General features: G+C 36.4%; 1 protein-coding gene across 1 annotated transcript in view; it reads right to left on the bottom strand.

Moving 5' to 3' along the window:
- Positions 1–14,849, bottom strand: part of LOC106638851 (uncharacterized) — a 153,079-nt gene that overhangs the window by 35,273 nt on the left and 102,957 nt on the right. The window lies entirely within an intron of this gene.

Here is a 14,849-nt window from a genome sequence, read left to right as displayed (position 1 = left end):
AAAAAAAAAAAGAAAACTCAAAGTGCTTAAAAAGTATTAAAATATTAAATATTATACTAAGAATAGCGATAAAACAGTTTTCATTACTACTTGTAATACAATGCTTAAAAAAATTTTTATAATGCCTTACAATGAAAAAAAAATTTAGATTGAAAAAATAGTCAAAGTATTATACTTAAATACTTTAAATTAAGCTTGAATATCCAAGATGATTAAATAAGTCTATTGATACCTTCGGAAAATGTTTTAAATACTTTCATAATTAAATATGTGAAAATTTTACATTTTTTACCAGAGTAAAAGGAATATATATGCTATTAATACTTTTTTTTACAATTGTTACATTTTACTATTTTAATATTTTTCATCGTTTTTTCTTGAAGCGTATTTTTGGAAATCTAGAAATAATAACTGTTTCAAAGCAAAAGTATTCTTGAAAAATTATTTTTTTAAATATAACTTAGATTTTGCTACCCCTTAGATGTCAAATGTTAATGTTGCGTGGAAAAAATTCCATTTACATACGTTTTAAAATGTCTTTTGAATACAAAGTGGTTTGAATTTTGGAACTGATAATTTTATCTTGACAACTTTTTGTTGAAATATCAGATATTCAGACCAAAAGTGACACATGTCACACCAAAGTAGGGGAAAAGTGCAGGCTAATAAAATATCCAGTTTTATCAAATGTACAATCGTTATCATTCCTACGTAAGCCTTTTTGTAATTTCTAAGAAGTTAGGTTTCCATACATTTGGTACACCTGAATTTCTTGTACGCCCCACATATCATCATGTACATCATCCTCTCTTAAACAAAGAAATATTAATTTACAGTCATTAAAGTGTTTCGTATATCAAAAAATTAATTTTTTTTTAATTTTCCGTAAACTTGTTGCTAATGCTTTAATTTTCTGTTTCAAAAAATTTTTACTAAATTTGAAACCTTCTAGTTCAAGTATGAACTTAAAGTCGTACATATACGTATAAAAATATTTGTATTAATCATTTTTTCTCTGATTACCAGTTAAAACAAGCTTTTACAAAAATTTTTCCAGTGAAAACAATTAATTATAATTTAAAAAACTTTATTTAAATGTTTAATTCAAAGTTTAATTTTACAATAAAAATCATTATAAAATATGTATTGCACTCCTCATTTAAAAAGAAATTTTTTAGTTCTGTATTGTGAGAAGTGATGGAAAAAAATTTTTTTCACATAAAAGTATGCACATTATTCAGAAAAAAAAAAAAATGTTTTTTCAAAGAGATTGAAAATCCAAAAAAAAATTGTGCCCGAGTCTGAAAATGTCTCACTGATCCCCCAACCTCTTAAACCGATTCTCCTCTCGAAGATTTCCAGCCTCTCACTATCCAAAAGAAAAAGTCTCTCGCGTTTGATAAAAAGAAAGGCTCCTCGCCAAACGCAGAAGAAAAAAAAAAAACTTTCACAAGCGTAAGTAAGAAAAAAAAATGAAACTCTCGAGTCTAAGAGCAAAGAAAAAAAAAAAAAATTTTGTGTGTAAATGTACGATTGATCATCCATGGAAACAGCCTACCCAACACCCAGCCACACATTACCACGCGTAATCCGCGAAGCAGAGCACAAACCCGTACCCATCCTCCCCCACATGTGCATATCCACATCCCGTCTATGTACAGACCACCAGCCACGCGCTACCCCATACTTGGCGGTCGATCCGCGCAATAACTGCCGAGCACTACAAAGTTATAGCTCCAACCGAGACTTGGTTGCATTATACAACCGCGGAGTTGTCGCCAAACCTACCGCGTTTTCCAAACACAAAATCGCAATGTCGAGCCGGCACCCCCCCCGGCGGCCGTGGTGTAATTTCAAGCGGTCCACTTTCGCGTACATTGCACGCTTACGTGTATATGTACATGCGCAGTAATTTAAGCCACGGAACGACCAGTTATAAATCGATGTACAGTCCCTCCACTCTGAGAAACAAACGGGCTGCGGAGGGGGGGCTTGACGTAGTATCGTGCGGTGCCGATCGTCCAAATCTATCATCGAAGCTCTTTCGCGAACGCGTGTATGCCATCTCGGTGGGTTTATTGGTATTGTAATAATCAGGGGTACGGGCATGTACGAGCTAGATAACAACGATGCCTCGTCGTGTCTCCCTCGTCTCCCTGGACGTTACCGATGCTGTATATACGTGCGTTACCCTGCCCACCTCGTGTTTATCCAGGACAGGGGGGGGTTGATTGCCACCTGCCACCCGTGGATTGCTACCCCTCGGAGTTGTCGAGCTTGTGCGCTAATGAAGATACCTCCCCACCCCCCCACCCCACCGTTTTAAGGGCCCATATGGAGTGGAATTGCGAGTTTTGCTGGTTCATTTTTTTTTCGTTCGCCCCTGAAAGTGGGTTTCTCGGTGATTAATTGACAGAGTCCGGTGCGAGGGGATTTTGTCACGTGCATGGATGAATTTTTTTTTTTTTTTTTTTTTTTTTTTCGTTTATTTTTTAATTGGAAAGGATTTGGTGATTGTATTGAAAAGTTTGAGGGTTTACTCTGCTCGAGTGAAAACGTTTGTGACTTTTAACGTGAATGAAATACGTTTGATGGTCTGGAAACAGTATATGGACTGAAATCAAACGTGATAAGTCAGAAATACGAAGATTTTGCCTTTCGATCTGCAACCGCTAGAAAAGTTTAATGAAGTATAAAATTAACTACAAACAAGTGATTGAATTTAAATTCTTCAATATCTTATTTTAATTTACTTTACTTGAATTTTTTTTTTTTTTTTTAATACTTGTCTTCTATTGAGTTTTAATTTTTTATTGAGTACGTATGGTTTTGAAACGCGCACTTGGATTCATTTTTATTTTATTAAATGCTAAATGTATCTTACACATACATACATTTTTGAACGTATTTTTAAAACTAAAAAATTGAGTTACCTACTTGTAGCTTTATTCACACATGTTTGTATTAATTTTGCTCGAAAATTTCTAGTGTGGTGGTTTTGCGACGGTGACACCATAGTATGGAGTTTAATTTTCAATAAATATGAGAAATAGCGCGCGTACTGTACGTTATGGAGTGTTTGTTTATTATTTTTTGTCTGAAACCGTATAAATGTTATTCCACGAATTGAAAAATTCGACAGTCAACTCAGAATTCCGATACAAATTCAAGAAAAAGGTACTTAACCCTGGATAGATTTGGATAATCGTATATTAAAATTTTTTTAAGGATTACATTAATTAAGTATCCCTACCCTGATAAAAATTATTTAAGAGTTGGCACGTATGGCCAATGGGCCTATTTTTATTAGAGATCCATGAAAAAAAAAAAAAAAAAAAAAAAAAAAAAAAAAAAAAAAAAGATTAAAGGTGTCCATGTACCCTCCTTTGATGCCACATTTGTTTTTTACCACGGTAAAGCTGGAGAGAACGCAAGCAGAAAACAATTAATTGATTACAAGTTTGTCATCCTTGTTGCACGTACTCATAAAATTTTAAACACTCGAATCGAGATACAGATAATATATATCTTAATTTTCATCCAAAAGATGTTGGGAGGATACAGTTTCATTGAGATGACGACTGTAACGACGATAAGCTCCATCCGATGCCCCTGTACCCATCACCATAGACTATTATGATAAACTGGGTATGTATATCAAAAGTCACCGTGCACGTACGGGCCATTTTATACTTGCATGAAAGGGATATGATATGGCCTCTTCATCACTATGTAGTTTGGTAACCCTGAGCGACCAACCCCCAACCCCCTACGTCCAATATATAATACGACCCATACAGACGTAAGTTAAAGCATAGTACATACATGTATGGCTTGCACATTGTTATCATACGTGTATACGTATAGGTAGAGTTGACGTTGAAGTATCGGGAGCTGTCTCTCTCTCTCTCTTTCTCTGATATGCATGTGACACGGCATGCATTATGTTGTACACAAAGACCGCTTTTTATCCTCTCCTCCTCCCGTGCGCGACAGCCGCGAGGCTTTTGCTCTAGACACGCTGACGTGTCTGCCGAAATTCATGATCCCCGTTGCTCTGCATTGACTCGCGTGTTCAGCACCTATTTTGAGTGCATGCATACATTTTTTTTTTTTTTTTTTTTTTTTTATATGTAACATAATTAAACAAAGTTTATACTCGTGCACGGTTTGTTGTAGTTTGGTATCGCAGATACGGAATTCCGTTTCGGCTCTAATTTAATATTTAACTAAATGCTGTTAACTATAAATATTTAAAATAGTTTTTTTCAATAATCCTAATGTTTAATTCAACTATTTAACAAATTTTTTTTTTACAACTTCAATGAAAATATTGAGTTTAATATTTTTTTAATAACAGTACAAATTACTTAACAAACTTAAAGTGGAATGAGTTTAACCGTGTTCTTTCGTCATACTCGTCATACTCGATGCATGTGAAAGCAACCGCAACTAGTGAGAAAATTAGTTTTCTTTTAATTTTTTCGTTTACTATCTTTCGTACTGGACAATTAATAGAAAATGTTTTTAAATACATTATACTGTACTCAGCTTCATAGTTACAGAGTAAAAATTTTTAGCTTCCGAAAAAATTGGAAACACTTCCTCTTCATAACGGCCCAAAATAAAAAAAAATTTTTTTTTTCAAAGTGAAGGCCAAAACCTATTTGTTTTCAGGACATCGTTTTCTCTTTGAACATGTGACTCTTTGTTACTTCGATTTTCAACGAAAGGCTTTCCAACTTAATTAAATGGAGACCAATACTTTTGAGAATAGTCAAGAGGCTCCAGGTAAATGAATGTTTAAAGTTAGGACAATATTCCAGACACTTAGTTCATTTTCAATGTTTGGTAATTATTTTTATTAAATCGAAAAGATTTACGTAGTGACCAAAAGTTTCTCGTTACGATTTTCAAACAAACGACGTATCAATTATTGATTGTTTAAAGTTGAGCCTAACGCTTGTCCTAGGAACCATCGTTGCTCTCAGCACTCGTCGTTTTATTGAAAAAGGCAAGATAAACACGAGTGCTTGATATGCAAAATAAAATATTTGCAGCCACGTCCATGACACGAGATTGAGATTGAGCAAAAAATCTAATTTTAAAAGTTTACTACAATATATTACGATACTCTTCGATTTAAGGAGTTTTTCCCATTCAATACCAAAACGTTAAATTATTCAATAAATTTTCAATCGATGAATCGAATCAGGATAGTTTTAGAAAAGTTTCATGAGTTCTTTACTATAATATGATTTCTGATATTATTATTATTATTATTATTATTATTATTATTATTATGATATTATTATTATTATTATGATATTATTATTATTTCAAATTTAGTTTTGACGAAAAAAAATATTAGTTGACAATTTGTATTTTATTACATTCACGGAAATAATAATAATTGAAATCTAACTGCTTCCGCACAAGTACGAAAATTGTATAAATGCTTTTGTCAAATTTTAGATTAAAGGATCTACCAAACAAAATTTTAGGATTGATGTATTTTATTTCAAACGCGCAAAAAAATGGAACAGAATAAGAATAATTTAAAAATTACAATTTTATTGTTATTGTTTTTTTATTATTATTTTTTTTAAGTTTAATTTTGACAAAAACTAAAAAAGTAGTAATAAAATTTATTTTACTATTATTTTAATTATTATTATTATTATTATTACTATCATCATTATTATTATTATTTTTACTATTATTATTTCTTTGAATTTAATTTTGTCAAAAAATATTAGTTAACAATTTATATTTAATTATAGTCACGGAATTCATAATAATTGAAATCCAACTGCTTGCATCCATGTTCTGAGTAACTGCTTTTATTGCATTTTAATTAAATGATTTACAATAAAAAATTTAATGATTGGCGTGTTTCATTTAAAACGCACAATGAAAACGGAAACGAAAGATAATATTTAAAAAAAATTTTAATTTTGTTATTACTATAATTATAAACATTATACTTTTAATTACAATGTTATTATCATCATAAGTATTATTATTATAATAAATATCATAGTTTTATTATTGTTATTTTATTATTATTATCACTATTATTATGATTATTATTATTATTTTAACTGTAAAACGCTAATGTATTGCTTAACCATTTTTATTTTAGTATACAGAAAAAGTGTCTCTAGAAATAAAATATTCGTAATAAATTATAAAGGAGAACAGTTTCGCTAAACTGGTTGGCTCCAACCGAGACTTTGCTCTCGCTGTGACCGGTAATTGAAGCCGGTTGCCTCCCACGAGACATTAATTACCCAAAATGAGAACAACCCATTTAATTGAGATTAATCATGACTTGTATAGGACACATTCACCTTAAGTAACTTTCTCAACGCATTGCACCTATGGGCTGTAATTTCGAGCTAGAAATTTTATGTTGGGACCAAAACAACAGTTACACCAAAAAAACAGATGGAAGAACCAAAAAACAATTAATCTCCTCATAAAAATTACCAATTTTCCGACGATATCAATTCATTCTACCGAATCGATACGCATCACATAGTATATATATAGATATACATTTGTGAGCAGCCACTCTTATCAATTCGACTTCCAATCAATCAATAACGCACAAGGCAATTTCAGCCAATCGAGATACTCCTCGTATATACACGTCGTTACCGATATCTGCGCCCCAGCACACGATGTATACTCCAATAAAGCGCATTCACGCACGCTTTCCCCAACAACTGCAATATAGTAACGACAATTTTGATGTTTATCGTCTCGAGGTAAGTTTACATAGATTGCGCGTTTCGGTTCGGTCGTATAAACGTATGCTGCACGAATACGAAACTGTATGTTAAATGCAATTGGACCAGAGAATTAGTTATCCACTTACGGACTCTGCATGAACCGCATTGTATGCGGTATATACGATACTCATTGTTTTCTTTTTAATGCTGCTTTAATGGTATACCCACGATTATTACAACCACATGAGTATACTAATATTGGACTCACGGAGCGTAATACGTGCACACGTGGCCATTTCCAGGGTTTTGGTGGGAAAGTTTCGTTTCCTCGTATGTGTTGCCCTTATTTTTTCGTGCACATATTTATATACTCGTTAGCTTGCCTTTATGGAACACGGAAATGCAGAGCCATCAGGAATATTCTCAAGAGAGTCCTGGGACGACAGTAAAATTTTATGAAAAAAAAATTGTCATCTTGGCCAATCAGGAATTGTCCTTTTCGCAAGACAAGCAAGATTGAGTGTTATTTCTCGGTGGAAAGTTTTACCGTAAATTACAGTTGGAACATCTTAATGACCAAAAATCCGTCTCATCGCGACCCGAACAAAATTACTTCTCGATCCTTTGATGAGGATCGATTAATTACGCTCTACGCGAGCGCTACGTAAGAAAATACATCAGGATTCTTCTGCTGCAAGGAGAAGTTTTGAAAATTGATACTCTCCATCCTTTGGCTGTTACACTGTACCAACTCCGCAATTTCGCGTCTCTGGCACGAGTTACACTTTTATTACCTTATTTCTCTCTCTCTCTCTCTCTCTCTCTCTCTCTCACTGTAGGCGAAAGGCCCGCACAAAGTCTAATTTGTCGGGAAGCAGGAGCTTTTCTTTGCTCCGCGGTGTATACATATATAGGTGATGTTGCATAAGTGAATTTGTATACATAGTTATATGATAAAAAGGGAGGGTGAGGGATGCTCGAAAAGTGTACGGGGAAGAGAATTGAAAGTGAGAGAAGGAGAGGAACGTATTCGAGCTCAAAGTCGCGAGAAAAATGAGAAAGGAAAGCGCGAGCGGCGGACCGAGTATGTATATAGGTATACGGTGTGTACGAAGTTAATGAGAAAGTAATGAAACAAAAAAAAAAGGAGAGGGAAAGGGGCCAAATTTTACTCGTCAATTTCGCGCTTTAATGGGTTTCGACGTCTCAACTTTTTCTTGGAACAATGTGCTCGGGAATATTAAGCTCGGATTGAAAGATTGAAAAGTTGATTAAGATCGAGTTCGCCGATTCTCTTTAATATCACAAAGGGAGAGGTAGGGAATTTTTTAAATTTATTTTACCTCCAAAATTGTGAGACGTGATATGAAAAACACCACGGAAAAAATGAGATGAATCTCTAAATTTTTAGTTTTGCTTACGTTACTTATTGCTTGGCTTATCGAGTTACATCACAGCGAATCAAAGCAATTTCAAGGGATGTTGGCGAAACAAAGGTTACTCGATCGGAGGGCTACATGTAAAGTTTATGTTTGTGATCAATATCAGTCTGGAACTTTCGGAAGTAGCTCAAACTATATTCCACGACTATACGTATATAAAAAATGTTTCAGGGTATCGTACTCGTACCACCAGAGAGATACCTTGACGATGAAGAAACAATTTCCTGCTAGAGAAGTGTTCCATTATCCATACATCTTACGAATTTCAGCAGTGGAGCGACGTGGAACGTTACCAGAGTAAATAATTTATAGAAAATGAGGGATGGTGCAGTCTGTGTGTACCTATACACGAAGTACACGCACTAATCATTAAATTTTAAGGGCATTTCTCAGTGCTGTTGGTGCAGAAAAAGAGAGCTGATCTGAAAATTGTATTAATAATTTTTTTCATACATCATGTATTTTTAGTTATAATGTAAATAATGTTTCCCCCCTTGGTTTCCTCGGGACTTTGAGGTCTTGAAACTCTGCAATAATCATTTATAGGCATAGCTATGCATTTTAACAGATTGTTTAACCTTAAGTTTAACAACCCCCGAAGCGCCGTTCAAAAGCAGCTAATCAAGCTGTCAGTGGTCCCTTGCCGCAGCAAAACTACCGCAGCGATGTAAAATTTATCCAGCGTATATGTGGTCACTCTTCGCCACCACCGGCTCATATATCCCGACGGAGTTTACTCAAGGCAGATATCGATCACCCGGAAAAAAAAAGGAAAATAGAGTGAAGAAGAGAAAACGCGGGGATAAGAAAAGAGCCATCCGCGCTGGGGTCGCCGGTACATAAAAATTTTCCAATTTCCGGGAGAAATGCACTGAAAAATTTGCCCCGATCCATCGGGCCGCGATTGGCTCCCTCTCGACTCCGGCTGATGGCTGACTTTGGGAGTAAGATAAGGGAACAGGGGGTGGAGAGCAACGGTGCCAGCTGCAGTCGCGTCCGGATCGCCGGCGTATCTCGATCGAGTCGAGCCCGATTCCGCGAACTGCGGTCGGTTGTCCGGCTTCGTCGAAAACAGGATGTGCTTGCTCGCACGTGTATATAAGGGGGTCGTAAAAATAAAGGCTTTGCCGGACGAGCCCCCCGGAAAAATTTTCGAGAGATGATTGTTTTCAGTGCACTGATCATGAAAAAACTGCTTTAATTTTGAGTGGGAGTGTAATGTTTTTTTTTTCCTTTCTTCCAACTTTAAGTATACGCTTTTATTCGTTGCAGCTCAGATTTATTAGGAGTAAACAATTTTTCCGAACATAAATGAAAATCTCAGATGAAATCGCTTTTGTTTACTCTGAAATCCCAAAGTTTTTTCCCCGAAATTCATACGAAGGTCCTATATATTGGTTTTCACTCTCCGATAGTACAAACAATCTAGCCGACGAATATGTTTGGATTCCATGTACTGGTGTAATATCAAACTTTATTGAATTTTTTTTTTTTTTTTTTTAATATCCGACCTAAAAATATATTGTAAAGTTTGATGGAACAAAACTATTGTTGCCGAGGGTGAAATTCAATCCAAAGAGCGACGTGATGCATTGAATTTTCAACTTTTTTTTGTTTTTTTGTTTTTTTTTAATCCAACTCCTGCATGAATCGATAGTATTATTGACATGCTCGCAGTTCAAAATTTATAATTTCCCAAGCGTGACTCTCAAACGTCACTTGCAATCGCCACGTTATACCCGCGATACGTTCAGAAACTCAATATCGCCAACGATTAATTGCGCCCTGGTATTATACGCAGCCTCTCTCGGAGGGCCCTGGCACATGTACCAACAAGCGACTAGCCAAAGTATTTGCATTAGCAAGGCGCTGACACTCGATACCACCTACCCCCTCTCCCTCTATCTCTACGTAGAGTAATACACAAATTCTCCATCCAATAACCCTTTCCATCCTCGTTCCGCACTCGGTGATACAGTTATATGCGTACACATTATGCACATGTATCGATTTTAGATTTGCTCCCCGTGCCGGTTTTCCCCTTACGCTGTACTCTGTATATGCGCGCGTGTGTATATATAACGGTTTCTGGGTGCTCGTGATTATTTTTTTGCGGGAAATTATTTCTCCCGGCGCGCGCGTGTTCTTTCGACGGCTGCTGTTACGTGTGTGTTTTTCCATTTCATCGGGGGGTGGATTTTCGCGAAACGATAAAACAAAGAAAAACCAAACACGCCCACGTGAGTTTGATGGATCGATCAACGTGATGGTAAATGTTTCTTTGTTTCGAGGTTTCATTGGGGTGAAACTCGACTGCGGGTGTATGCAGGGCGCACATGTATATTTTTTGGGGGATGTTCCCATGTAACGCACGTTAACAAGACCAGGGTAAGAAAAAAGATATTTTTAATCCTTACAAAATGGTGGTAATTATATAGGTATAAGCCGTTTTTTGCGGGCACATAATTATATTATATATCTTTTACCACATTATTCAAAGTACAGATCAAACTATAGTTTATTTCTTCTTCGCAGGTGACAATATTTTTTCTACGTGAGCTTATACATTTTCCTATATCAACTGTAGTCCTCGGTTGTTGAAACGGTAAAGGGATAAAAAACGGCTTGCCACGATAATTAAAAACAAACTCTATACGTAATATTTTTCAGTGGGTACAGCCGGGTTGAGTTTTTGTTATTTGAAGAAGACTTCTCCGTTAAAAAAGGGGCACTTTTGATTTAACGAAAAAAAAAAAAAAAAAAAAAAAAAGGGCTCGCAGGATCTAATTTTGATTGGAGGCGTGCAATGTCGCTCAAATAAATGGAGAATGTCACAGGACTCCCCGACTCGATGTGGACATTGTGCAAAGCTCCATACCCGCCGACTCATCCCTCTCTCCTTTATCCTCCCGTGGGAGCAATTTTCAGCTCTACGGACACTAACTTGACTTACTGCGACCTGCTGCCCTATGTTTTTATGACATTTTTGCCCTTCCCCATTTACTCTCGTATACCCACACCGGTTTATCCGATTTCCCCCTCCCCGTTTCCCTCCACTTGATGTGGGTTATGACTTTTGATTACTGTCGTGTATGATTCAGGTGCTTTTTTTTAAATTTCCTCCCTGTTTTTCTTATTGGTCTCTTTCGATATTGCAACTGCGATTTCTGCAACCATAAACAAATGTATATGTTTTTTTTTTTTTAAAGAAGATATTTTAAGATATTCAAACAAGTTTTCGATAAATCTGATGAAACTTGAAGGATAAAGTTTTTTTTTTCAATCATCGAATCTAGTAATAGTCACAGGGTAAAAAAAAATGTATACATTGGAGTGATGAGGTATATATGTACATTTTACCAAATATGTAGTCACTGTTGCCAAATCCTTATCCGAAACTTACCTGAAACATAAAAAAGAGAAAGAAATTAATTTCATGTAGAACGAATAATGCAATGTTACATTTGTTTATTATAAATTCAGCTTCAAAAATCAATTAAAAATTGTACAAAGATGTAAGAAACCTATCGATTGATCAATAATCCCTCGCGTTTTTTTTCAATGCACGTATCTTTAGGCATTTTATTTTCATACTTGTTCATCTCTGTTATTGTTCAAACGATTTCTCACTACTTTATGCCCGTGTTTAAGTCTCAGAGACATTACTCGGGATATCCTTTGCTCCATTTCATGTCCTTTCTTTTGACAAAATCCAACAACTACTGCCTCATCCGCATCCCTCTTACATTTCATTGCACTGTGTATCTTTGATCTACGATCTTCCCTCCAAAATCGTTGCGCGCGACTATCCCTCCGTGGCTCTTTTCATATTTGCCCCAACCAACTGCAGGCCATCCCGTAAAAACGCGTCCATCCATCCATTCGTTATTTCTCAGCTACACCTCGAACAAACCGCGGTCTCGAATGCCACTCGCGTCGAACGGGAAAGCGTAAACCTCGCGAGCAGCAAAATCCTCCTTTATGCACGTGTACCCATACCACAGGCACATACACGTGTGTACGCGCTCCAGTGAACTTAGCCCCCGCATTCACTGCCAATAACACATATATATATATATTGATACCGATCTCCACGAACAAGCCGAATGGGAGAGGCCCCGAAGGAGCACGCATGGACATGTGTGGTCGGGCTCCGGGTAGCAAGAAGTATGTTGCTTCTGGGGGAGATGCTGGACCGAACTTTGTCCACACGGTCGGGGGTGCACACTCGAGAGGGGAAGCTATAATGACCCCGCAAAGCCAGCCTGCCCCCACGGCGATGGTGGTAGGTCGAAGCGTAAGTAATGGGCGCGTCGTAACTTGAACAGTTGCAGCGTGGTCGTGTATACCTACATACGAACTGCACAACCAAGAGGTGTATCCGGGAAGGATGAAGTTTCGCGTGTTGCCCAGCAGCGCTATCGTCCTCCTTTTAAAACCCCTTTTGTGTACACGGGCTGGTGGGAGCCAACATCGCTTTGACTCGTTGCGAGGGAGCTCCCATTGGTCTAATTTAAAGGGACGAATCGCTTGAGGATACACAAATTATCGGGGCTGGCTTTCGACACCAACCCCCGTCGGCCCGTCTCGCGAGAGACGGAAAAAAGACGGGAGATCGTCCGCGCCGGAGAAAGCACGGGGTGATATTCGAGGAGCATCCGATGGGTACGTGCACGGGAGAAACTGGAGATAATAACTCTTGCGAGGGAAAGGTGGAGTCGCTCTATCAATGGGGAAAAGAAAAGAAGAGAGACGGAGGGCGAGGGGGGAAAAGCGAAGGGGTGGCGGAGGAGGAGGTGCTAATGAAAAGTAAAAGGACCCGGGAGCTGAGCAATGAGGATTGAGGCGTGCGGCGCAAGTGAATGTGCTCGAAGGAAAAAGTATATATATAACTGTGGTGAATTTCGGAGTTGGGCGGTTTGGTTTTGGCTCGGTGGTGTGGATTTTTTTTTTTTTTTTTTTTTTTTGTGACGCATATGGTTTGGAAACTTTTTTCGATACGTGCTGGTTTAAGGGTTTGGTGGTACAAATATGCTTTATATTTCCTGGAATGGAAAACTTGAGAAACTAACGTCTGGTTGAAAAAAAATTGTTTTTTTCATGGATAGCTACGTTAATATTAATGGAAAGTCACAGTGTTTACTGTGTAAAATCACCGACCGTTCGTTTAATTTATTCATCGAGAAGTTTCTCCTTGTTAGTCATTGCAAAAGATTCATCGAGGTGCACTACAAATCCATTGTTTTGTGACTCTTTTCTATGGCACTGAAGATTACGTAATCATTGATTTTCGAAAAATACGAAGTAAGAGTTATACTTAGGACTTTTTTTTTTTTTTTTTCAACAGCTTCTCATTACGAAGCTTCACAACTTCAAGTTTTCTCTTTACTAGGGACGTGGCTTGATATTTTAATAGGACTCGATGTACTTAAACACCATTCAAATATCAAACAGGTGACGCTATTCATCAAGTTTTCAATTGAAAAATATTTAAATAATTTTAAATTTTGTCTACTTTGAAGATGCATCGAAAAATATTATCCTCATAATAGATTTATAGTTATAAATTTACTTTAATGCAGTGCGAGAGATACACAGGAGATTTATAATCGAGTATTTAAAAGTAGAGGAGGCAAATACATATAAAACAATCAGTTTCACTATGGATGAAAGAGTATTTGAAAATCTTGAAAGTGTAGGAGGAAACGATGCCCCGAACTGGTTAAAAACTGTATATTACCCCCCTAGCCTTTGGCAGCAGAGAACAAAAATCAGAGGATATCAGTAAGTCAGATAAAGAGCAGAGACAAGTTCGTCCCGAGTATCGAAAAAAACGAGGGGTCCATAAAAGGAAAGTTCACTGCTCGTCTCAGGAAAAGTATCAGAGCATGAAAAGGGGGGAAAAAAAAGTGAGAAACAGAAAGAGTGAGATGCAAGGAGTAAGTAGTTTGTGGTATTGGAAATTTTTCCCGATCGAGTTTTTTTTCTCGAATCGGTGCCTTTTTTTCATAGAAAGAAGAAAGATTAACTCAGTGGTACTTGAATGTTTCTTCTTTTTTAGTCCTTCCACTGCGAGAAAGTTCAAAGTAAATCTTCACTTTTTATCCCATCATTTCAATTTTCAGCGATAAAATTTTAAATAAATGACGTCAAGTTTTTGACTATAGACATTCGCAGGAGACAGATGTGGTGTCATCGAGTAGAGAAATAAGGGTGTGTGGGGGGTACCGCAAGTCAGTATAATGTATCTTCTTACAAGTTAATTATGTGTAACAAACGTGAGTGTTATTCGTATAATTAAAACCATCTGTTGTCTTAAAAAACAATTAGTAAAAAAAATTTTTTTTAAATCATGAAAAGATTGGTTAGAATTTTCATTACCTTCGTTTCCATCAGTGATGTTGCAACAGCACCCCAAACCATCCATAGTTATCAATTAATCTTTCAAGTACTGTACTATATTGAGGAGAAATAGATGCATACAGTAATAACAACAAGTATTTTTTAAATTTTTAAATAAAAATGTTTGCTTGAAAGTTTCCTATTGACGGATCACTTGGTATATTTTTTGAATAATTGAATGAATGCAATTTACTAGCAAACTGATTAATTTGTTAAACGTTAAGTCCGATAATTAAATATAAATCTTTTAATTCTTATTATTTTGTAT

This window comes from Copidosoma floridanum, unplaced genomic scaffold (assembly GCF_036245765.1).
Source record: "Copidosoma floridanum isolate Cflo_tuat_1 unplaced genomic scaffold, Cflo_Japanese_pri ptg000021l, whole genome shotgun sequence".
In the NCBI taxonomy this organism is placed as follows: Eukaryota; Metazoa; Arthropoda; class Insecta; order Hymenoptera; family Encyrtidae; genus Copidosoma; species Copidosoma floridanum.
Note: the sequence above shows the minus strand (reverse complement) of the source record. Positions and strands in the feature narration are given on the sequence as shown.